Source organism: Hemiscyllium ocellatum, chromosome 38 (genome assembly GCF_020745735.1).
Source record: "Hemiscyllium ocellatum isolate sHemOce1 chromosome 38, sHemOce1.pat.X.cur, whole genome shotgun sequence".
In the NCBI taxonomy this organism is placed as follows: Eukaryota; Metazoa; Chordata; class Chondrichthyes; order Orectolobiformes; family Hemiscylliidae; genus Hemiscyllium; species Hemiscyllium ocellatum.
In genome coordinates this window covers 26546125-26570470 of record NC_083438.1, presented here as the reverse complement: position 1 = coordinate 26570470, position 24346 = coordinate 26546125, and positions in this window count along the sequence as shown.

Below are 24346 nucleotides of genomic sequence, written 5' to 3'. Positions count from 1 at the left end.
CTCTCACCCTCTCTCTCTCTGTCACCATCTCACTCTCTCTCTCTGTGTCACCATCTCCCCCTCTCTCTGTCACCATATCCCTCTCTCTCTCTGTATCACCATCTTCCCCTCTCCCCCCTCTCTCTGTGTCACCATCTCCCTCTCTCTCTTTGTGTCACCATCTCCCTCTCTCTCTGTGTCACCATCTCTCTCTGTCACCATCACCCTCTCCCTCTCCGTGTCACCATCTCCCCCTCTCTTTGTGTCACCATCTCCCCCTCTCTCTCTCTGTCACCATCTCCCTCTCTCTCTCTGTCACCTTCTTCCCCTCTCTCTGTGTCACCTTCTCCCTCTCTCTCTCTCTATGTCACCATCTCCCTCTCTCTGTGTATCACCATCTCTCTCTCTCTCTCTCTCTGTGTCACCATCTCCCTCTCTCTCTGTGTCACCATCTCTCTCTGTCACCATCTCCCCCTCTCCCTCTCTCTCTCTCTCCCTCTGTGTCACCCTCTCTCTGAGTCACCATCTCCCTCTCTCTCTCTTTCTGTGTCATCATTTCCTCCCCTCTCTCTCTGTGTCACCATCTCCCCCTCTCCCTCTCTTTCTGTGTCACCATCTCCCCCTCTCTCTCTCTGTCCGTGCCACCATCTCGATCTCTCTCTTTGTGTTACCATCTCCCTCTCTCTCTCTCTGTGTCACCATCTCTCTCTCTCTCTGTGTGTCATCATCGCCCTCTCTCTCTCTCTCTCTCTGTCACCATCTCTCTCTCTCTGTGTGTCATCATCGCCCTCTCTCTCTCTCTCTCTCTGTCACCATCTCCCTCTCTCTCTGTGTCACCATCTCCCTTTTTTCTCTCTCTGTCACCATCTCCCTCTCTCTCTCAGTGTCACCATCTCCCCCTCTCTCTGTCACCATCTCCCTCTCTCTCTCTGTGTCACCATCTCACTCTCTCTCTCTGTGTCACCATCTCCCTCTCTCTCTGTGTCACCTTCTCCCTCTCTCTCTGTCACCATATCCCTCCCTCTCTCTCTCTGTGTCACCATCTCCCCCTCTCTCTCTCTGTGTCACCATCTCCCTCTCTCTCTCTGTCACCATCTCCCTCTCTCTCTGTCACCTTCTCCCCCTCTCTCTGTGTCACCTTCTCCCTCTCTCTCTCTATGTCACCATCTCGCCCTCTCTCTGTGTATCACCATCTCCCTCTCTCTCTCTCTCTCTCTCTCTCTCTCTCTATAAAACTCTATAAGGTCTCCCCCAGCCTCTGATGCTCCAGGGAAAACAGCCCGTACCAAATGCCTTCTTCACGATCCTATCTACCTGTGACTCCACTTTCAAGGAGCTATAAACTTGCACTCCATTCATGTGCAACTCCATGTTACAGTAAAATCACGCTTCAGGAACAGCACTTAACGTGTTGGGACCAATCATGTTGCAGCCAACACACATTTTCAAAGTTCACATTGTCAAAAGTGTCCCCAATTCTTCAATCGTGTTACAGCAAATTCATGTTGATGAAACACACATTATAACAGAATGACCTGCAATTGGCTCCTGAGGGATTCAAGGTTAAAATGAATCGATTAAAATTCTGGACAAAAAGAACAAACAATCTGAAGAAATGGTGGTAAGGAATTGATAAGAGTTTTATGCACCAGTGATATAGATGTGTAATGTTCATATTAATATCAAAATCTCTCCACAGTTTCACGATCAGATCCTCAAAACTTGAAACAAACACAATGAGCATTACAGAAACTCAGCAGGTCTGGCAGCATGTGTGGAGAGAGAAACACCGTTAACATTGAGTCTAATGTGACTCATCTTCACAACATCAAAAACTGACCTATTTGACAGCCTTGTGAGGTTTACAAGGGATTTGGGATCCACAGTGTCACTAACATCTGTTCTGTCAAATAAGTTTTCTTTGTAATAAGTTAATGAAACTTTGCTTCATAAAGTAATCTCAAAGATTTTGTCTTCTCGGGGACTAATGTAGGAGCAGGGAGATGTGTGAGAGCTGCTCAGGAGGGTTGAAACGAGTAGTTTTGGGAAGGATCCAGGGAATTAGTGAGGAAAGAGATCACTCTGAGACTGAGTTACAACTCACCTAACACCAGGTTATAGTCCAACAGGTTTATTTGGAAGCACTAGCTTTCGGAGCGCTGCTCCTTCCCCAGGTGGTTGTGGAGTACACAATTGTAAACACAGAATTTATAGCAAAAGATTACAGTGTGATGTAACTGACATTATACATTGGAAAATATCTTGATTGTAAAGTCTCTCATCTGTTGGAACGACCATGATAGTTTCACTTGTTTCATATGTAAATCACAAAACTCTTTTTAAAAGTTACATTCTCAGGTGAACTGTAACAATTGGTGTCAGGCCAGATAAGATGTTGTAGGTGTTAGCCTCCTGTGTTCTGTTGTCTGTGTCATAATATTTCGACTGATTCTAATCAAAAAATGAGTTAACAGAGTCTTACATGGATTCATGCAGTTTTTGAGCAAAGTACAATGTAACTGTGTGTGTGTGTGTGTGTGTGTGTGTGTGTGTCTGCGGTGGGGTCTCTTGAGAGTCTGTGAGAGACAGTGTATATATGTGTGTGAGTGTAAAGGAGTCTAAGTCTATGAGAGGGTGCATGTGTCACTTCGGGAGTGTGTGTACATGTCTGTGTGTAGGTGTGTCTGCGTGTGCGTAGGAGTGTGTGTGAGTGTGTGTGTGTCTGTGTGTGTGGAGTGTCTGTGTCTGTGTGTGTGTGTGTGTGTGTGTGTGTGTGTATATAGTACAATGGTGGTCACCTGTAGTGTGACATGAACCCAAGGTCCCAGTTGAGACCCTCCCTATGGGAACCGAACTTAGCTATCAGCTCTGCTTGGCCACTTTTCGCTGCTGCCTGTCCCGAAGTCCGCCTTGGTGGATGGTCACCTGAAGGTCCGAGGTCAAATGTCCTGGATCACCTAAGTGTTCTCCAACTAAGAGGGAACACCCCTGTCTGTTGATTGTTTTGCGGTGTCCATTCATCCGTTGCCGTAGCCTCTGCTCGGTCTCCCCAATGTACCATGCCTCGGGGCATCCCTGCCTGCAGTGTATAAGATAGACAACGTTGGCTGAGTCACATGAGTACCTGCCACGTACATAGTGGGAGGTGTCCCACGCGTAATGATGGTATCCATGTCCACACTCTGACACGTCTTGTAGCGCCGACCGTGACAGGGTTGTATGGAGTTGTCCTGAAAGCTGGGCAGTTTGCTACAAACAATGATCTGTTTGAGGTTTGGCGGTTGTTTAAAGGTGAGAAGTGGAGGTGTAGGGAAGGTCTTGGTGAGGTGCTCATCCTCATTGATAATGTGTTGCAGGTCGCGAAGCACATGGTGTAGTTTTTTGGTTCCTGGGAAGTACTGGACAATGAAGGGTACCCTGTCGATTGCAGCACGTGTCTGACTCCTGAGGAGATCATTACGGTACACATGTGACTCAGCCAACGTTGTCTATCTTATACACTGCAGGCAGGGATGTCCTGAGGCATGGTACATTGGGGAAACCGAGCAGAGTCTACGGCAACAGATGAATGGGCACCGCACAACAATCAACAGACAGGAGGGTTCCCTCCCAGTTGAGGAACACTTCAGTGTCCAGGACATTTGACCTTGGACCTTCGGTGACCATCCTTGAAGTTGGACTTTGGGACAGGCAGCAGCGAAAAGTGGTCGATAGGTAAGTTCTGTTCCCATGGGGTGGGCCTCAACCGGGAGCTTGGGTTCATGTCACACTCCGGGTGACCACCATGGCACAATACACACACACACACACACACACACACACACACACACACACACACACACACACACCTGCAGGCACACACACTCCCAAACTCTCACAAACAACCTCTCACGGGCTTAGACGCCTGTACATTCACACACACACATATACACTCTCTCTCACAGACATTAACAACTCCCACACCAGACACACACACATACATATACATTTGTGGGGTGAATTTGAATTTGCAGAGTTATGTTGTACTTTGCTCAAAACCTGTATAAATCCATCTCTGTTAACTCATTTTTTTAGATTAGATTCAGTCGAAATATTATGGCACAGACAACAGAACATAGGGGGCTAACACCTCCAACATCTTCTCTGGCCTGACTCCAATTGTTACAGTTAACCTGAGAATGTAACTTTTAAAAAGAGTTTTGTGAATTACATATGAAACAAGTGAAACTATCATGGTCATTCCAACAGATGAGAGACTTAACAATCAAGCTATTTTCCAATGTATAATGTCAGTTACATCACACTGTAAACTTTTACTATAAATTCTGTGTGTTACAATTGTGTACTCCACAACCACCTGATGAAGGAGCAGCGCTCCGAAAGCTAGTGCTTCCAAATAAACCTGTTGGACTATAACCTGGTGTTGTGTGATTTTTAACTTTGTACACCCCAGTCCAACATCAGCATCTCCAAATCAATCTGAGACTGGTACAGTTGGGAAAAGGAGTGAGACAAACAGTCAGGGCAGTCAGGACAAAAACAGAGAACAAGGTAGGATTGATCAATTAAACTGCATTTATTTCAATGCAAGAAGCCTAATTGGGAAGGCAGATGAATTGAGGGCATGGTTAGGGATATGGTACTGGGGCATCATAGCAATTACAGAGACGTGGCTCAGGGACAGACAGGACTGGCAGCTTAATGTTCCAGGATACAAATGCTGTAGGAAGGATACAAAAGGGGGTGCGAGAGGAGGGGGAGCAGTGTTTCTGATAAGGGTTAGCATTATGGCTGTACTAAGGGAGGATATTCCTGGGAATGCATCCAAGGAAGTTATTTGGGTGGAACCGAGAAATAGGAAAGGGATGATGACATTCTTGGGATTATATTCTCGAACACCCCAAGAGGCAGTGGGAAATTGCGAAGCAAATCTTTAAGGAGATCTCAGTCATGTGTAAGAAAAATAGGATGGTAATTTCCAAACATAGACCTGGACTGCCAGAGTTTTCAGGGTTTAGTGTACAAGGAAATGTTGTGATTCAGCATCTGGATGGACCTACAAGAGAAGCTACAAAACGTGACCTCCTCTTGGGAAATAAGGCAGGGCAGGTAACTGAGGTGTCAGTGGGGGAGTTCTTAGGGGCCAGTGACTGTAAATCTGTTAGTTTTAAAATAAATTAGTGATGGAAAAGGATAGACCGCATCTAAAAGTTGAAGTTCAAAATTGGACGAAGGCCAAATTTGACGGTATTAGGCAAGAACATTCAAAAGTTGAGTGGGGACAGATGTTCAAAGGGAAAGGGAAGGTTGGAAAATGAGAAGCCTTCAGAAATGTGATTTTGAGAGTCCAGAGACAACATATTCCTGTTCGGGTGAGAGGCAAGGCTGGGAGGTGTAGGGAATGATGGGTGATGAGAGAAATTGAGGCTTTGGTATAGAAAAAGAAGGAAACGTGTCCAGGGTCGACAGCAGAGATTGAGTCAATTGTAAAAGAGTATAAAGGCAGTAGGAGCATACTTAAGAGGGAAATCAGGAGGGCAAAAAGGGGACATGAGATAGCAGTGGCAAACAGGGTTAAGGAGAACCCAAAAAGATATTATGACTATATGAAGGACAAAAGGATAATGAGGGAGAGAACAGTGTCCCATCAAGATCAGCAAGAGAGCCCACGTGTGGAACTGCAGGAGATGGGGGAAGATATTAAATGAGTATTCTGCATCAGGCATTGGTTAGGCCACTTTTGGAATATTGCGTGCAATTCTGGTCTCCTTCCTATCAGAAGGATGTTGTGAAACTTGCAAGGATTCAGAAAAGATTCACAAAGATGTTGCCAGGGATGGAGGATTTGAGCTACAGGAGAGGCTGAATAGACTCGGGCTGTTTTCTCTGGAGCATCGAAGGCTGAGGGGTGACCTGATCGCGGTTTATATAATCATGAGAGGCATGGATAGGATAAATAGACAAAGTCTCTTCTCTGGGGTGGGGGAGTCCGGAACTAGAGAAGCATCGGTTTAGGGTGAGAGGGGAAAGATTTAAAAGAGACCTGAGGGGCAACCTTTCCCACAGAGGATAGTACATGTGTGGAATGAGCTGCCAGAGGAAGTGGTGGAGGCTGGTACAATTACAACATTTAAAAGGCATCTGGATGGGTATATGAACAGGTTTGGAGGGATATTGGCCGGGTGCTGGCAGGTGTACATATCTCTGACTCGATGACTCTACTTGGCATCAGCCTTCCCAGTAGAACACCACTGTGTACACCAGCCCCTCTTCCCTGCATTAGACCCAGAGCCTTGACATTTCAATGGCTCCTCCAAGTGCTTTTTAAAGATTATGAAATCAATACCCTCTCTGGTAGTACATTCCAGATTCCAACCACCCTCTGGGTGATAGTGCCACTCAAATCCCCTCGCACCCTCCTGCATTTCACCTTAAAATGAGCCCCCCCGCCGCCTGTTATTGACCCTGTGATTAAGGGGAACTATTGCTTTGTATCCAGGCTGTCCGTGCCCCTCAGACTCCTATACACCTCTATCAGGTCCCCCCTCAATCCTCCCTGCTCCAAAGAAAACAGCCCAAACTTAGCCAGCCTCTCTCCATCGCTGAACTGTTCCATGCCAGCCAACATCCTGGGCAATCTCCTCTGTCCCCCATCTGGTGCAATCACAACTACATCCAAATGGCGGCATGGTGGCTCAGCGGTTGGCATTACTGGTTCCCAGCACCAGGGACCTGGGTTCAATTCCTTGCCTTCCCAGAGAGTTCTCGAGCCCATCTGATCAGGTCGTGGGGGTTTACCCACTTTTATGCATTTTAAGACACCCAAGGCAAACACAAGTAACAGATAAATCACATGAAGAAACAATCCCCACAATGCCTCAGGTAGGAGACGTTGTCAAGACAGACCGCACGGGTTTCTTGGTGAAGCCCTTCCCCACGCCACAGCTCCCTTCAGACGGCAGTGACACTGTGGAACACCAAATCCCTTGTAAACTTCAAAGGTTTGTCAAATTGGTCAGTGTTTGATGTTGTGAAGATGAATCACATTAGATTCAGTGTTAACGGTGTTTCTCTCTCCACACATGCTGCCAGACCTGCTGAGTTTCTGCAATGCTTACTGTGTTTTTTTCAAGTTTTGATGATCTGATCTTGAAACTGTGGAGCGAATTCGATATTAATACGAACATTACACATGTATATTGATGATGCATCAAACTCTTATCAATTCCGAACCACCATTTCTTGGCAGTATACCTAATGGAACCATCGCGTGATAGAAAAACTGACTGTGTTGGTGTTATCAAATCTGGTCAGATGAGCAGTGTAGGAGGGCTACCATGGAACAACACCAAACATTCCCCAAACAAGGAGTTAATTTACTAATGTCACAACACAGGGTTGCTCAACGGTAGGAGATCAACTCGCAATAGGCAGGGATAAGTAATCCTAAAAAGTCGTTCCACATTCCATTGTGACTGGTGGTGGGCAATTAAATCATTGATTGGAGGACGTCATTAACTCCAACCTCACTGACTGGAGGATCCCAACCCATCAGGTCCAAAAGATCAGGCTGAAGCATCTGCAACATCTTCAGCCAGAAGTGCCAAATGGGTGATCCATTTCGGTCTCCCCAATGAGATTCCCAGCATCATGAACATCAGCCATTAGCCAATTCGATTCAGTCCATGTGACATCAATGAATGACTGAAGGCACAGGATGTTGCAATGGTCATGGACCCATCTAAAATGCCTGCAACAGCACTGGGACAAGATGCAATGCAGTACCAAAGCAAGAGTCCTGTGGAAAAACCTTCCCAACCCATGACCGAGACAGTCAGGGAAAGCAAAAGAATTGGCATTCAATAAGCTATAAGCTCAACTCCAAGACACTCAACACACTGACTTGGAACCATACCACCATTCATACAGTCATGGAGTTGTACAGCACGGAAACAGATCCTTTGCTGCAACTCTTCCATCCCGACCAGATGTCCTAATTTAATGTAATCCCATTTCCCCGCATTGGGACCATATCTCTCTAAACCGTTCCTCTTCATGAACCCACCCTTTTAAATGCTCCAATTGCACCAGCCACCAACCCCCCCCCCCCCCCCCCCCCCCGGCAGCTCATTCTACACATACACATGGTAAAGCTGCTCCTGAGTCCCTCTGAAATCTTTCCCCTCTCGCCTTAAAGCTTTGCCACTTGGTTTTGGACTCCCCTAACCTGGGAAAAAGATCTTGGAAATTCACCCAGTTCATGTCCCACATGATTTTATAAACTTTAACATCACCCCTCAGCCTCCGATGCTCCAAAGAAAGCAGCCCCAGCCTGTTCAGCCTCTCCCTGTAGCTCAAAGCCTCCGACCCTGGCAACATCCTTGTGAGTATTTTCTGAATCCTTTCAAGTGTAATGACATCTTTCTGAAAGCAGGGACACTAGATTAATGGCAGTATTATAAAAATGGCCAAAGCAATGTCCTGTACTGTCAGAGTATGACATCACAACTCCTATACTCAATGCACTGACCTTTCAAACACCTTCTTCACCGCCCTGTCTATCTGCGACTCCACCTTCAATGAACTATGACCTTGTACCCCAAGGTCTCTCTTTCAGCAACACTGGCAGGGCCCTATCATTAAGTGCATAGCTCCTGCACTGATTGGTCTGAGCAAAATGCAACACCTCACATTTACAGTCCCACAACAATGTGGTTGATTTTTAACAGCCCTTCATCAAATTAGGAATGGGTAATAAACACTGGTATTACCAATGAAAAATTCCACGTGGGATGTTTTGTGTCAGATAATTAATAGAGAATTTACCATTCAGGCTCTGAGATATTCAAGAGCTGATTTGCAGATCAACACATTCCTGACAGAGAATCGCACATCAGGAAGAACATCCAAAGAAGGAACAAATGTAGGCCACACGGCCCTTCACGTTTGTTCTGCCTTCCACGAAGATCACAGCGGATCTGATTTTAACATCAACTCTACATTCCTGCACCTTCCCCAATAATCCCACCCACTCTTGGTCATTAAGAATCAATCTATTTTTGCCTTAAAAATATTTGAAGATTCTGCATCCACTGCCTGTTGAGGAAGGGAATTCCAAAGACTGTCACTCTCTGAGAGAAAAAATGTTTTCCCATCTCGGTTTCAAACAGGTGCTCACTTATTTTCAAACCGTCACCCCCGAGATCTAGATTCTCCCACAAGAGGGAACATCCTTTCTACACACACCCTGTCAGGTCCCCTCAGGACGTTATATTGAGTCCTACGTTCATAGAGATGTACAGACCTTTCGGTCCGACTTGTCCATGCCGACCAGATATCCCAACCCAATCTAGTCCCACCTGCCAGCACCCGGCCCATATCCCTCCAAACCCTTCCTATTCACGTACACATCCAGATGCCTTTTAAATGTTCCAATTGTACCAGCCTCCACCACTTCCTCTGGCAGCTCTTTCATTCACCTACCACCCTCTACTACACTCCAGCCCCAACATTCTCCTTGACCACACAGTCATTCCAGCCCCCACCCCCAACACCCTCCACTAGTCACCTGACACTGCAGCTCAACCTCCCTGGTACCTAGAGGAGCCCAGACTGCACCCCTCCAAATCTAACCATGATGGAATGACACAACCACCTCCCCTGTGAGAGGTGACTAGCCCCACAACCTAACTGACTCACTCCAGACGGACCTGACCAGCCCCGGTCGGAACTAAGCCTCCCAGCCTGACTGCCCACTGAGCACCTCACCTACCTGTCACTCCATCCACCCATCCCCTCACCTACCTCTCAGCTCAGCCACCCAACTGGCCCTTGACCTTCCCCCCAAATCACCCCCAACAGCCCCCATACAGATCAACTCACTCAGCTATCAGCCTCCCGCCCTACCCCCTTACAGATTTATTCATTGAATCCCTACAATGCAGATCGAGGACATTTGGCCCATCAGCTCTGTGCCGACCCTCCAAAGAGCACACCATCTCCCAATCCTATCCCCAGCATCTGCCATGGCTAATCCACCCGAATCTGCACATCCCTGGAGATATAACCCACCCCAAACTCTTCGATTAGATTCCAGTCGGTAACTCACTCCTAGGTACCTGTTATATCTGATATAACCCACCCTAAACTCCTCGATTAGATTCCCCTCGGTAACTCACTCCCTGGTACCTGTTATACCAGATATAACCCACCCCAAACTCCTCGATTAGATTCCAGTCGGTAACTCACTCCTAGGTACCTGTTATACCAGATATAACCCACCCCAAACTCCTCGATTAGATTCCACTCGGTAACTCACTCCCAGGTACCTGTTATACCAGATAATAACCCACCCCAAAAGCCCTCGATTAGATTCCAGGCTGTAACTCACTCCCAGGTACCTGTTATACCAGATATAACCCACCCCAAACCCCTCGATTAGATTCCAGGCTGTAACTCACTCCCAGGTACCTGTTATACCAGATATAACCCACCCCAAACCCCTCGATTAGATTCCAGGCTGTAACTCACTCCCAGGTACCTGTTATACCAGATTTAAACCCACCCCAAAAGCCCTCGATTAGATTCCAGGCTGTAACTCACTCCCAGGTCCCTGTTATTCCAGATATAACCCACCTCAAACTCCTCGATTAGATTCCAGTCAGGAACGCACTCCCAGGTACCTGTTATACAATATATAAACTATCCCAAACTCCTCGATTAGATTCCAGTCTGTAACTGGTGCATTCACCAGCAGAGACCTCCTGACACATGGGAAGTGTGCAGGAAGTTTAAACATCAAATACAGACAAACTGCAGGTGTTTGCAGAAAAGGCTCCACTTTCCTCCCACAATCCAAAGATGTGCACGTCAGAGCAGATTGGCCATGCCAAATTCCAGTCTGTAGCACACTCCCAGGTAGCTGTTCTACCAGATATAAACCACCTCAAACCCCTTCATTAGATTCCAGTCTGTAACTCACTCCCAGATACCTGTTATTCTTTATAAAAAACACCTCAAACTTCACGATTAGATTTCAGAATCGGACAATGTTTTTCTGACTCACTTACCATCTCTGCATCGAAATATCCTTCTAACAAACCCTATCCCTTGGTCAGTCTGTGTCTCTCTGTCTGTTACTCTCTCCAATCCCAGAGGATCTGCAAACTGCCACATCCAACTGTTAGCCTTTTTGAGTTGGTCATTGGTGTCCATGATCCCTGTACAATCCCAGGAAGGCTTCCTCATTTCCCATCTCCCATCCCTTGGGATTAACTGGCAAATCATAAGGTGTTCTCCAAATATTTGGTGACATCATCGCATTAGCTTTCTGTGATCTATATACACAGATCCAGAAAGTCATGTTTCATGTCATAATAAATACCAGATGAAAAGTTTTAGTTACCCAATAAGACAAGACCCGAGTGACACTGACACTCGCGCGCACACACAGAGTCACTTGCATGTGTGAGAGTAGGTGCAGGAGAGACTGTGATAGAGTGTGAGAGAGTGAGTGTGATCATCGAGCTCAATTCTCTAATCCCATCCTCCCCCTCATGTCCCTTGGTTCGTTTAGACACAAGAACGAAAGCAAGATCATTTATGGGAGAGGGGGAAAGAGATAGAGGGAGACGGCGTGCAAGAGAGCGATAGTGAGATCGTACCTGAGAGAGACTGACCTCCCCCTGACACCAAGGGGCTCCTCTATCACACACCGCAATGAAATCGAACACTGTGTTCAGGAGCAGGACATGGCCTGTGGAACTAGAACGTCTGTTCATGAGGACTATCAGATCCAGGAATCCATCAGAGAATGACAGCAGAACAGAGAGAATCAAACAAAGAACTCGGTGCTGAATTTGTGGAAGAGTACAGTTCCAGTTGAGAATACAGAGCCAGTGATATACCGACCCTGTTGTAGCAAGAGGTTGTTTGTGTCTGTGTGTGGGATACGTTTCTGACTGTGACATCATCCAGAATTGCACACAATATTCCAAAAGTGGCCGAATCAATGTCCTGTACAGCCGCAATGTGACCTCCCAACCCCTATACTCAATACTCTGACCAATAATGGACAGCATACCAAATGCTTCTTCACTATCCTATCTGCTTGTGACCCCACTTTCCAGGAGCTATAAAGCTATATGCCAAAGTCTCTTGGTTCAGCAACACTCCCCTCGACCTGACCATTAAGTGTATAACACCTTGATTCGCCTTTCCAAATGCAGCACCTCACATTGATCTAAATTAAACTCCACCTACCACTCCTTGACCCATCGGCCCCTCTGATCAAGATCCCATTGTACTCTGGGCTAACCTTCTTCGCTGTCTACTACACCCCCAATTCTGCTGTCATCTGCAAACTTACTAACTATACCTCCTGCATTCACATCAAAACCATTTATATAAGTGATAAAAAGCAGTGGACCCAGCACTGATCCTTGTGGCACACCACTGGTCACAGGCCTCCACTCTGAAAACACAGTAAACACTGCTGCAAAATACTCATTTAATATCTACCCCCATCTCCTGCAGTACCACTCATCGGCTGCCCTGCTGATCTTTGAGGAGCCCTATTGTCTCCCTAGTTACCCTTTTGTCATTAATGTATTGCTACAATCCCTTGGGAATTCTCCTTAACCCTATTTGCCAAATCGATCTCATGTCCCCTTTTTGCCCTCCTGATTTCCCTCTTAAGGATACTCCTGCTGCCATTATACTCTTCCAAGAATTAACTCGATTTTTGCGATCTATCCCTGACATGTGTTTCTTTTCTAAACCAAAACCTCAATTTCTCTCGTCTTCCAGCTTTCCCTATACCTTTCCTTTCCTTACCATTCCCCCTAACAGCAACATATTCTCCCTGGACTCTTGTCACGTCATTTTCGAAGGCTTCCCATTTTCCAGCCATCCCTTTATCTGCAAAACATCCCTCCCCCTACTCTCCCACTGAACTTTTGAATGTTCTTGCCGAATACCGTCAAAATTGGCCTTCCTCCCATTTAGAACTTTAACTTTTAGATCCAGTCTATCCTTTTCCATCGTTGTTTTAAAACTAATAGACAGTTCGATTTCTTGCTGAATAAGGGTATAGTACATGAGTGTAGTGCTGGAAAAGCTCAGCAGGTCAGTCAGCATCCAAAGGGCAGGAGAATTGCCTTTTCAGGCATAATCCATTCATCAGGAAAATGAAACATCCGAAACGTCGATTGTCCAGCATCTCCAGTCCTCACTTTCTCCTGCAGTCTATAATACAATCCCAATAAGGTGATCATCCCTTTCTCATTTCTCAGTTCCCCCCAAATAATTTCATTCCATGTATTCTCAGGAATATCCTCCCCAAGTCCAGCCGTGATATTATCCCTGAACAAAAATGTTATTCCCTCCCCTGTCTTGCCCCCCACTTCCTGTCCTGCCCTATTGGATTGGTATCAGGGAACATTAAGCTGCCAGTTCTGTCCATCCCTGAACCATGTCTCCGTCATCGTTATGATATCTCAGCCCCATGTTCCTAAACATGCCCCGAGTTCATCCACCTTCCCTGTTAGTCCCCTGACATTGAAATAATGTTTGTCCTCCTATTTCCTGACACTATCATTGGGTTAACTCTCTGACATTTGTGTACAAGATCAGCTGAACCTCCTAGATATTTATTTCAGATTTTCTCACCACTTTAGACAGAAACGTTCTGATATTTCTATTCTTCCTGCAGATCTGAACCTGCCCTCCCTCAGGGACAAAACTTCCCTGGGTCTGAATGTCTTAAAATGAGGAATTTGCAACAGCAACAGTATGTGATGGATGGCAGTTAGAGGAAGGGCGGGGGAAGTCTCAGATACAGTCACATAGATGGGTTAACTGCAGGAAAGGTAAGAGAGGTAGGCACCTAGTTCAGGAGTCTTTTGTGGATATACCCATTTCAAACAGGTTTGCTGGTTGGAAAATGTAGGGGGTGATGGATTCTCAGGGGAACGTAGCACAAACAGCCAAGTTTCTGGTATTGTGACTGGCTCTAATGCAATGAGGGTTACGTCGGGTTCCAAGAGATCAATTGTGTTCGGGGATTCTGTCGTCCGAAGTACAGACAGACATTTCTGTGGCCAACAGCGAGAAAGCAAATGGTGTGTTGCTTCCCTGTATCCAGGATCAAGGATGACTCAGAGAGCGCGTAGAATGTTCTCACGGGAGAGAGGGGCCAGCAGGATGTGAATGTACCTACTCTTGGAAAATAAGGTAGGGCTGATGACTGAGTGTCAGTGGGGGAGCACTTTGGGGCCAGCAACCATAATTCTATTAGATTTAAAATAGTGATGGAAAAGGATAGACCAGATCTAAAAATTGAAGTTCTAAATTGCAGAACGGCCAATTTTGGCGGTATTAGGCAAGAACTTTCGAAAGCTGTTTGGGGGCAGATGTACGCAGGTAAAGGGACGGCTGGAAATGGGAAGCCTTCAGAAATGGGGTATCAAGAATCCAGAGAAAGTATATTCCTGTTATGGTGAACGGAAAGCCTGGTGGTTATAGGGAATGCTGGATGACTAAAGAAATTTAGGGTTTTGTTCAGAAAAAGAAAGAAGCATATGTCAGGTACAGACAGGATACATCGAGTGAACCCTTAGAAGAGTATAAAGGCAGTAGGAGTATACTGAAGAGGGAGGTCAGGAGGGCAAAAAGGGAACATGAGTTAGCTTTGGCAAATAGAATTGAGAAGAATCCAAAGAGTTTTTACAAATACATTAAGGACAAAAGGGTAACTAGGGAGAGAATAGGGCCCCACAAAGATCAGCCAGGTGGCCTTTGTGTGGAGACACAGAAAATTGGGGAGATACTAAATGAGAACTTTGCATCAGTGTTTACTGTGGAAAAGGATATGGAAGACATAGAATGTAGGGAAATAGATGGTGACATCTTGCAAAATGTCCAGATTACAGAGGAGGAAGTGCTGGATGTCTTGAAACGGGTAAAGGTGGATAAATCCCCAGGACCTGATCAGGTGTACCCGAGAACTCTGTGGGAAGCTAGAGAAGTGATTGCTGGGCCTCTTGCTGAGGTATTTGTACATTGATATCCACAGGTGTGGTGCCGGAAGACTGGATGTTGGCAAACGTGGTGCCAGTGTTTAAGAAGGGTGATAAGGACAAACCAGCCAACAACAGACCAGTGAGCCTGACCTCACTGGTGGGAAAGTTGTTGGAGGGAATCCTGAGGGACAGCATGTACATGTATTTGGAAAGGCAAAGACTGATTAGGGATAGTTAACATGGCTTGGTGTGTGGGAAATCGTGTCTCACAAACTTGATTGTGATTTTTGAAGAAGTAGCAAAGAAGATTGATGAGGGCAGTGCGGTGGATGTGATCTGTATGGACTTCAGTCAGGCATTCGATAAGGTTCCCCAGGGGAGACTGATGAGCAAGGTTAGATCTCATGGAATACAGGGAGAACTAGCCATTTGGAGACAGAATTGGCTCAAAGGTAGAAGAAAGAGCGTGGTGGTGGAGGGTTGTTTTTCAGACTGAAGGCCTGTGACCAGTGGAGTGCCACAGGGATCGGTGCTGGGTCCTCTACTTTTTGTCATTTAAATAAATGACTTGGATGCGAGCATAAGAGGTACAGTTAGTAAGTTTGCAGATGACACCAAAATTGGAGGTGTAGTGGACAGTGAAGAGGGTTGCCTCAGATTACAACAGGATCATGACCAGATGGGCCAATGGGCTGAGAAGTGGTAGATGGTGTTTAATTCAGATAAATGCGAGGTGCTGCATTTTGGGAAAGCAAATCTTAGCAGGACTTATACACTTAATGGTAAAGTTCTAGAATGTGCTGCTGAACAAAGAGACCTTGGAGTGCAGGTTCATAGCTCATGGAAAGTGGAGTCGCAGGTAAATAGGATAGTGAAGAAGGCGTTTAGTACGCTTTCTTTTATTGGTCAGAGTATTGAGTACAGGAGTTGGGAGGTCATGTTGCGGCTGTACAGGTTAGGCCACTGTTGGAATATTGCGTGCAATTCTAGTCTCCTCCCTATTGGAAAGATGTTGTGAAACTTGAAAAGATTTACAAGGATGTTGCCAGGGTTGGAGGATTTGAGCTATGGGAAAAGGGTGAATTGGCTGGGGCTGTTTTCTCTGGAGCGTTGGAGGCTGGAGGGGTGACCTTATAGAGGTTTATAAAATCATGAGGAGCATGGATAAGATAAACAGAAAGAGTATTTTCCCGCGTGTGGTGGAGTCCAAAACTAGAGGGCATAGGTGAGAGGGGAAAGATATAAAAGAGACCTAAGGGGCAACATTTTCATACAGAGGGTGGCACGTGAATGGAATGAGCTGCCAGAGGACGTGGTGGAGGCTGGTACAATTGCAACATTTAAAAGACATTTGGACAGATATATAATAGGAAGGGTTTAGAGGGATATGGGCCGGGTGCTGGCAGGTGGGACTAGATTGGGTTGGGATATCTGGTCGGCATGGACGGGTTGGCCCGAATGGTCTGTTTCTGTGCTGTTTACTCAATGACTCTATTATGTATGAGACATGTGCTGAGACAGAGGGAGATGGTGATATCGTACATGGGAAGGAGAAAGAAATTGTGAGATTTTACATGAGAGAGAGAAAAACAGTGAGATCGTGCGTGAGACAGAGATAGAAAGAGAGTTAGTACGTGAGAGATTCACCTTCCCTGACAGTGTGGGGCTCCTGTGTCACACACCAGAATGAAATCAGACGCTGTGTTTAGGAGCAGGACATGGCCGGTGGAATTCGAACATCTGTTCATTAGGATGCTCAGAACCAGGAATCCAGCAGAGAATGACAACAGAACACAGAGAATCAAACAAAGAACTTGGTGTTGAATTAGTGGAAGTGTAGAGTAGAGAATGTGGAGTCAGTGATGGACTGAACCTGTTGTACCACGGTTGAGAGTTCAGGACTGTGTCTTTGCATCTGTGTGTGGGGGTGTGTGATGGAGACAGTTAAAACTTAGCTTACTCTGAGCCTCTGCTTGGGGAATGCCTATCCTTCAGCTATTTGACTGCAACATCATAGAGAGCTCTCCCCATGCTGTACCTGCTCTGGGAGGCATTAATGCAGACAGTGTCGAGACAGCTTTACTCTGTATCTCCCCCCATTAAACAGGACATAACATTGGAATGTGCAGATGATACACAAATTGCCAATGGAGTATACAGGGAAGAGCAGTAGACTTTCGGAGGATACAAGCAGGTGCTGTTTACTGTTGTTGGGAAGGTGTCTGAGGATGAAAGTGGTCCACAGGATTGCTGATGTTATCTCAGTAAAACACTCACAGAGAGACCTCCTTCCTGTTGTTGGCCAATGAATATGAAGCAAAGAATTCCAGTGAAATAGGCCTGTGAGGGCTGAGGGCTTTCTCTGTTTGTCATAAAGAGCAAAATGGTCACCCAATGTCCTTGGGGGAAGAGGCCTGGTCTGGATTTAACCCAAATCACGGCCTGACACTGCAACCCCACAAAGTAACTGAGGGATGGACATTTATAAATCACATTCCATGCCTTCAGTGTCATCTCAAACTGGGTTCGAGGGAATGGAGCAGTTTGTAGTGTCCTCAGTGTGTGATTGAGGGAATAGGGAAACTAATTTCTGAGGCAGATAGTGAGAGAGTTACAGACACAGATACAGAGCCAGACACACACAGAGGCAGGATGGGAGTGTCCTGGAGATGTTTCAGAGCTCACTCTGAGACAGACACAAGCTGTACAGTAACAGATGGGAGTGAATTATTCGCTGGGACCCACAGTGCGCTGGACACAGTCTCTGTGAATGACTGAGATGATGGGATCCCGTGTTCCAGTTACTGATAATACAAAGTGATGTGGGACAGTAAAGGCGGACACAGAAAGGCTGGGAAGGGAGTTGGACAGGTTCAGTGAGTGAGTGAGTAAGACACAGTCTTTGCAGTATCACAGAGAGAAATGGGAGGCTTTGTTCCTACATTTTAATCTTGAAACTGTTTCAGAGTATTGTTGGAGTTTTAGACATTGATTCTAATCCTACACCCAGAAGCAGCAAAACACCTTTCTCTTTCTCTGTCCCAGCAGTTGTCATTATTGTCTCAAAAACATCTATTCCCTCTGATCCTGGTAAATCCCAGGGAGACAATCCTGCATTTCGTTCACTTCCCTCCCTCCCCAGTGACCCCTTCCTGTCCAGTTATCATTCTGGGGAATCTATACTGCACTCAGATACACACACACTCCCCAACTCCCCACCCTTTCTTGCCTCTCCCTATTTGTAAAGTCAATGTCAGTGCTGGGCTAACATGAAATGGCTGCCAACATATCTAAGATGGCAGACACCTTCAGAATCCTTTGTGCTGGCTTTGTAGATTAAAACAGCCCCTCACAGTTTGTCCATGATCATTTCTCAGCCTCCTACAGTGAGGTGGGAAGTGATGCTGTTTGGATGTTAGCCTGCAGAGAGACAATCCAGACTAAATGGGACAATGTTAACCTTGGGGGGGGTGGGCCGGAGCAGAGAAGGTTTCAGTGATGGCTCTGGAATCCTGTCAGCACAGGAGAGGTACACACACATACACACACACACACACACACACACACACACACACACACACACACACACACACGAACATGGAATGACCAAGTACACTGGGACTTTCAAATATTAAAGCTCCATTAAAGAATCCCGAGATGTCAGATTGAACAGAATGTGTGTGAGCGTGTGACAGAAAGAGAGTGTGTGCATGTGAGAGAGGGGAGTGTGTGTGAATGGGACAGAGAATGAGTGTGTGTGCAAGAGGAACATTGTGTGCAAGCATGAGAGAGAGATGGGGAGTGTGTGTCAGTGCGAGGGTGTGTGTGTGTGTGCGAGCACGAGAGAGTGCATGAACACAAGAGAGAATGTGTGTATGTGAGAGAGAGTGCCTAAACGCATGAGAGAGAGTGTGCCGACATAAGAGAGAGTCTGTGCAAACGCAAGAGAGAAAGAGAGAGAATGTGAGGAGAAAGTGTGGGCAAACACGAGTGAGACAGTGCACTAACTTGAGAGAGACATTGTGCGGAAATGTGAGAGACAGAGTATGCACAAACGTGAGCAAGGGAGAGTGCACGCTAATGCAAGAGTGAGCGTGTACTCGACTGTGAGAGAGCGTGTGCACAAACGTGAATGTGTGCGAATGCAAGAGAGTGTGTGTGAACGAGAAAGAGAGTGTGCACGAACGCGAGTGTGCGTGAATGCGAGAGAGCAAGTGTGCGTGGATGTGTGAAAGAGAGTGCACTAACGTGAGAGAGAGAGAGTGCGTGAACATGAGAGACTGTGCAGCTTGAGGGACAGTGTGTGCAAACGCAAGAGAGCGAGAGTGTGCAAACACAAGAGATAGAGTGTGCACAAATGCATGAAAGTGTGTACAGAAACACAAGAGTGCACAAATGTGAGACAGAGATTGTGCAAACATGAGAGAGTGTGTGCAAATACGTGAGATACAGAATGCACAAAAGCATGAGAGAGAGTATGTACAGAAAGCAGCGAAAAAGAGTGCAAAGGTGCAAGAGGGAGAGTGGGTGAGCAGATGCAAAAGAGAGTGTGCGACCACGAGAGAGAGGGAGAGTACACAAATGTGAGAGAGTGCGTTTGCGTGAGTGCGAAAGAGACAGTCTGTGTGAATGCAAGACAGAGTATGTGAATGTACAAGAAAGCGATTGCATAAACGCAAGAGAGAGAGAGACAGTGCATGACAGAGAGTGGGTGTGAACACAAGAGAAAGTGTGAATGAAAGTGAAAGAGAGAGAGTGTGTTTGGAATGCGAGAGAGGTAGTGTGCGTGAGCGAGAGTGAGCATGAAATCACGAGAGAGAGTGCGTGAACACGAGAGAACGTGCAAGCACAAGAGCTAGCATGCGAATGTGAGTGTGTGTGCACGAACACGAGAGACTATATGTGTGTGAGTACGAGAGAGTGTGAGCAAACGTGAGAGAGAGTGCACGCAATCGTGAGAGAGTGTGTGTGTGACTGGGAGAAAGGGAATGTGCATGAACATGAGAGAGAGTATGTGTGAACGTGACGGAGTACGTGCAAGCGCGAGAGTGTGTGTGTGAGAATGCGCGAGCGTGAAAGTGTGTGCAAAAGAGAGAGCACATAAAAGTGAGAGAGATATGCGAGAGATATGTGAGTGTGTGGGTATGCAAGAGGAAGAGACTGTGTGTGAACGTGTGAGAGTGTGCGTGAATGTGAGTTATATAGTGTGCATGAACATGAGTGAGACAGTGTGCATGTGTGTGAAAGAGATGTGCAAGTGTGCTAGGGGAAGAATGTGTATACATGTGAGTGTGCTTGTGAGAGAAAGTGTTGGTGTGCTAGAGAGAGTGAGCACATGCAGGAGAGAGAGTGTGTGTGTGCATGCAAGAGAGAGAGTGTGTGAGTGAGAGACAGCATGTTTCAGAGCGTGCGAGAGAACGTGTACCTGCATGAGAGAAAGAGACGGTATGCTTGTGAGAAAGCATGCCCGAGAAAGATTGTATGTGCGAGAGCGAGTGTGTGTGTGTGTGTGCGCGCGTATGAGAGGGTGTGTACGTGTGCGCACTTTGTGTGAGTGCACCTGCAAGAGAAGGAGAGTGTGTTTGTGAGAGAGTGTGTGAGTGAGAGGGAGAGCATGCCCTTGTGAGACAGAGTGGGTGTGTGCTTACATGAGAGAGAGAGAATGTGTGCACGCAAGAGAGAGGGTGTGCATGAGAGGGAAAGACTGTATGAGCCTGCGCGTGAGAGAAATAGAGATTGCGTGTGTGAAAGAAAGAGTGTGTGCATGTGAGGCTGTGCATGCACAATAGAAAGAGTGTGTGTGTGTGTGTGTGTGTGTGTGTGTGTGGGCATGAGTGTGAGAGAGTGTGTTTGTGAGCGTGTGTGTGTGTGTTAGAGTGTATAACAGACTTTGTGAGAGAAGGAATTTTGAAGAGAGTGTGTGTGTGCGCATGTGGGTGTGTAGGGGGGTGATACAAGTGTCTGACAGAGTGTGTGTGTGTGTGTGTGTGCACGTGTGTGTGTGTGTAAAAGAGTGTAGGTCTGTGAGAGGGTTTGTGTGAGTGTGGGAGTGTATGTGTGAGCGTATGTGAGAGAGTCTGTGGGAGAGTGTGTGTGTGTGTATGCAGGAATGTCTGTCTGTCTGTGAGTGTGCATGCCTGTGTGTGTGTGTGTGTGTGTGTGTGTGTTAATGTTTCAGCCTCTGGGTAACTGCTGTCTTACGATTTGATTGTATTTCGATGTTGTGGTGATGTTAGGTAATGTATTAGGGTTGGTGGGTTGCGTTTCAACCTGGGATCTTGCTGTGTAATTTTGCATCAAAGTGCTCTCACTCCCCTCCACCCCCCACCACCGCTCCCCCCCCGACAACAAAACCAGTCTCATCTTTTCTCTCTTTTGTCCCGAGGAACTTTTTTTTGGGAAAGCTGTAAAGTGAAGATCCAAAATGTCTGGGGCCAGGAAAGCCTTGGACACGAACAACCTCCAGAGGGGGAGCACAGGCCTGAGGCCTGAGGCCTGTTCACCAGGCTGCACCCCGTTGGGCCCAGGTTAGTTGTGGCCTGTTTATTAGCCCAAGGTTTCATCCCCTCTGGGGGTGGGGAGTGTGGTGGGAAAGAGCCTGGTTTATAGGGGCCTCTGGTTAACTGGGTCCTGTCAGATTGCGGCCCTGTCATTTTTAAAATGGGTTTGAAGCCTTGGGTTAAAATAACCGGGACTCGGGACCGTGACACATACAGGATAACCCCCAGGATCTGGGAGGCAGGACTCCCTCAGGAGGGAATTAAAACCCAAAATATCTGACCCTCTATAAAAACTTGTCACACTGTCAGAGGAAGATGGGTCATTGAGAGGGCAGGATGATAACATTCAACAGTGAGAGAAGGAGAGCGAGAGAGAGAATTGAAAAATGGAGAGAATGGGAGAAACACAAGGAGAGAGATGGAGAGGTCTTGTGAGATTGTGAAATAGCTGTAATTTTCAATTCTGGGCTGACTGGAAATATTTAAACAGAACCAGCATCACAGAGGGAAACAAAAACGATCAGATTATCGAGTTGCTGCAGAATTGTCACATGTGGGATCTTGTTGTGCATCAGTTGCCCTGAGGTCACCGTTGCAGGTAGTGAGTGTTTTAATCAGCTGACTCATCAATTGAAAAGCTTTTCAACATGAAAACTGAACTCATCGCCCACCATGTTTGTGTTTGGATGTTGCTGAGAGATTGTCTGTGTCACTGACAGGGAAAAACCCTGGGATCTTGCTGTGCCATCTCCCACCAAAACATTTTCCTGCTTTGCCTTTCAACGAATGCTGCCTCTTACATTCCAAAGGGAACTTTCCAGCCACTTGGAGAGAGAGAGTTTGAGACCAGGAAACCTTCGAACAAGAACTTTCTCCAGCGGGGGAACACAGTTCTGAGGCCTGTTTAACAGGCTGCACCCTGTGGGGGCCCAGGTGAGTTTTGTCTGCAGATTACCCTGTGATTTAATCCCCTCCCTGGGGGTGGACTGGCTTTTTACAGGGCCTCTGGTTAATTGGGTCCTGTCGGATTGCGGCCCTAGCAGTTTTAAAACAGGTTTGAAGCCTGGGCTGAAAGTAACTGGGACCTTGGGATTTAACACAAACACGTCAATCGCCAGCGAGTGTCTGACAGACAGAGGACTCCCACGGAAGCAATTAAAAGCTTAAATGAGAAACTCTCTCCATAGACCCGTTCTAATGTCAGAGTAACGTGAGATGTGTATAGGCCATGGGCTTAAATGTGAAAATTGTAGAAATAAGGCACAGGTCGGCCATTTCTATTCAATTCACTGAGTATCTGGGAGTGAGTTTCTCTCTGTCTTTCTCTCTGTGTCCCCTATAGTGAACCCTCTCTGTTTTCTTTTGTTGCACTTTTCAAACAAATCCAGATTGGACAGACAGAGAGAGAGAGATGGATAGATTTAAGAGGGAGATGGCGATACTCACAGAGAGACAGAGAGAAGGAGATGGTGACACATAGAGAGACAGAGGGAGATGGCAACAGAGATGGAGGGGGAGGGAAAGATGGCAACAGAGAGAGAGAGTGAGGTGCTGGGGGAAATGGTGACACAGGGAGAGAGGGGGGAGGGTGAGATGGCGACATAGAGGAGGTCAAATGGTGACAGAGAGAAAGAGGTGGAGATAACAACACAAAGAGAGAGATGGGGAGATGGTGACAGAGAGAGAGGGGGAGATAGTGACAGAGTGAGCGAGAGGGAGATATTGACAGAAAGAGAGGAAGAGATGGTGACTCACAGAGGGGGGAGATGGTGACACAGAGAGAGAGAGGGAGAATGTGACAGAGAGAGAGAGGGAAAGGGGGATATGGTGACAGAGAGAGAGAGAGAGAGGGAGATGGTGATACACAGAGAGAGGGCGAGATGGTGACACAGAGAGGGAGAGGGGGAGATGGTGACACAGAGAGAGAGAGAGGGAGAAGGTGACATAGAGAGAGGGAGAAGGGGAGATGGTAACACAGAGAGAGAAAGAGAGAGAGAGGGAGATGGTGATACTCAGAGAGAGGGGGAGATGGTGACAGAGGGAGAGAGAGGGAGATGGTGATACAGAGAGAGAGAGAGAGGGATGGTGACAGAGAGAGAGAGGGAGAAGGTGACACACAGAGAGAGGGAGATGGTGACAGAGAGAAAGGGAGATGGTGACAGAGAGAGAGGGGGAGATGGTGACACAGAGAGGGAGAGGCAGAGGGGGAGATGGTGACACAGAGAAGGGGGATTTGGTGACACAGAGAGAGACAGGACCAAGAGAGAGACAGGCCGGGAGAGCAAGTCAGGGAGACCCCCAGTCACAAACTGAATTGTGAAATTGCTGGCACTATTGGGACCTTGCTGTGTGAGAAGTACATGGGGGAGGGTAACGTGCTTATGGAGAGGTTGTTCCTGGGGATGGGGTGGAGTGTTCTGGCGTGGGACAAAGAAGGTGAAATACCCCAGGGGTGCCACATCCAGCTGCCTGTGGGATCTTGCTGTGCACCCCTCTGCCTGTGGGTCACCCCTTACACATCAGAGCAGCCTGTGGACAGAGCCTGGGCTCTGTATCATCCCCCACTTCCCCCAAGAAAGACCTTCCCCTCCCCTCAGAATGTGCTATTGACCTGGCTAATGGCTGCAGGAAAAGGAGATGGGAACCCACTTTAAATGGGCGGGAGGGAGGGAGGAGAGGAGAGGGCATTTCTGTCAGAACGGAGGGGGAATGGAGAGCGAGGGAGGGGGAGAGAGAAGGGACGGGTTGGGAGAGGTGGAGAGAGGACAGAGGCGTTGTGGGAGAGACATAGATCAATACTCGAGAGCAGGAGAAAGCTGAACAGAGATGGAAACGTAGATAGGGGCA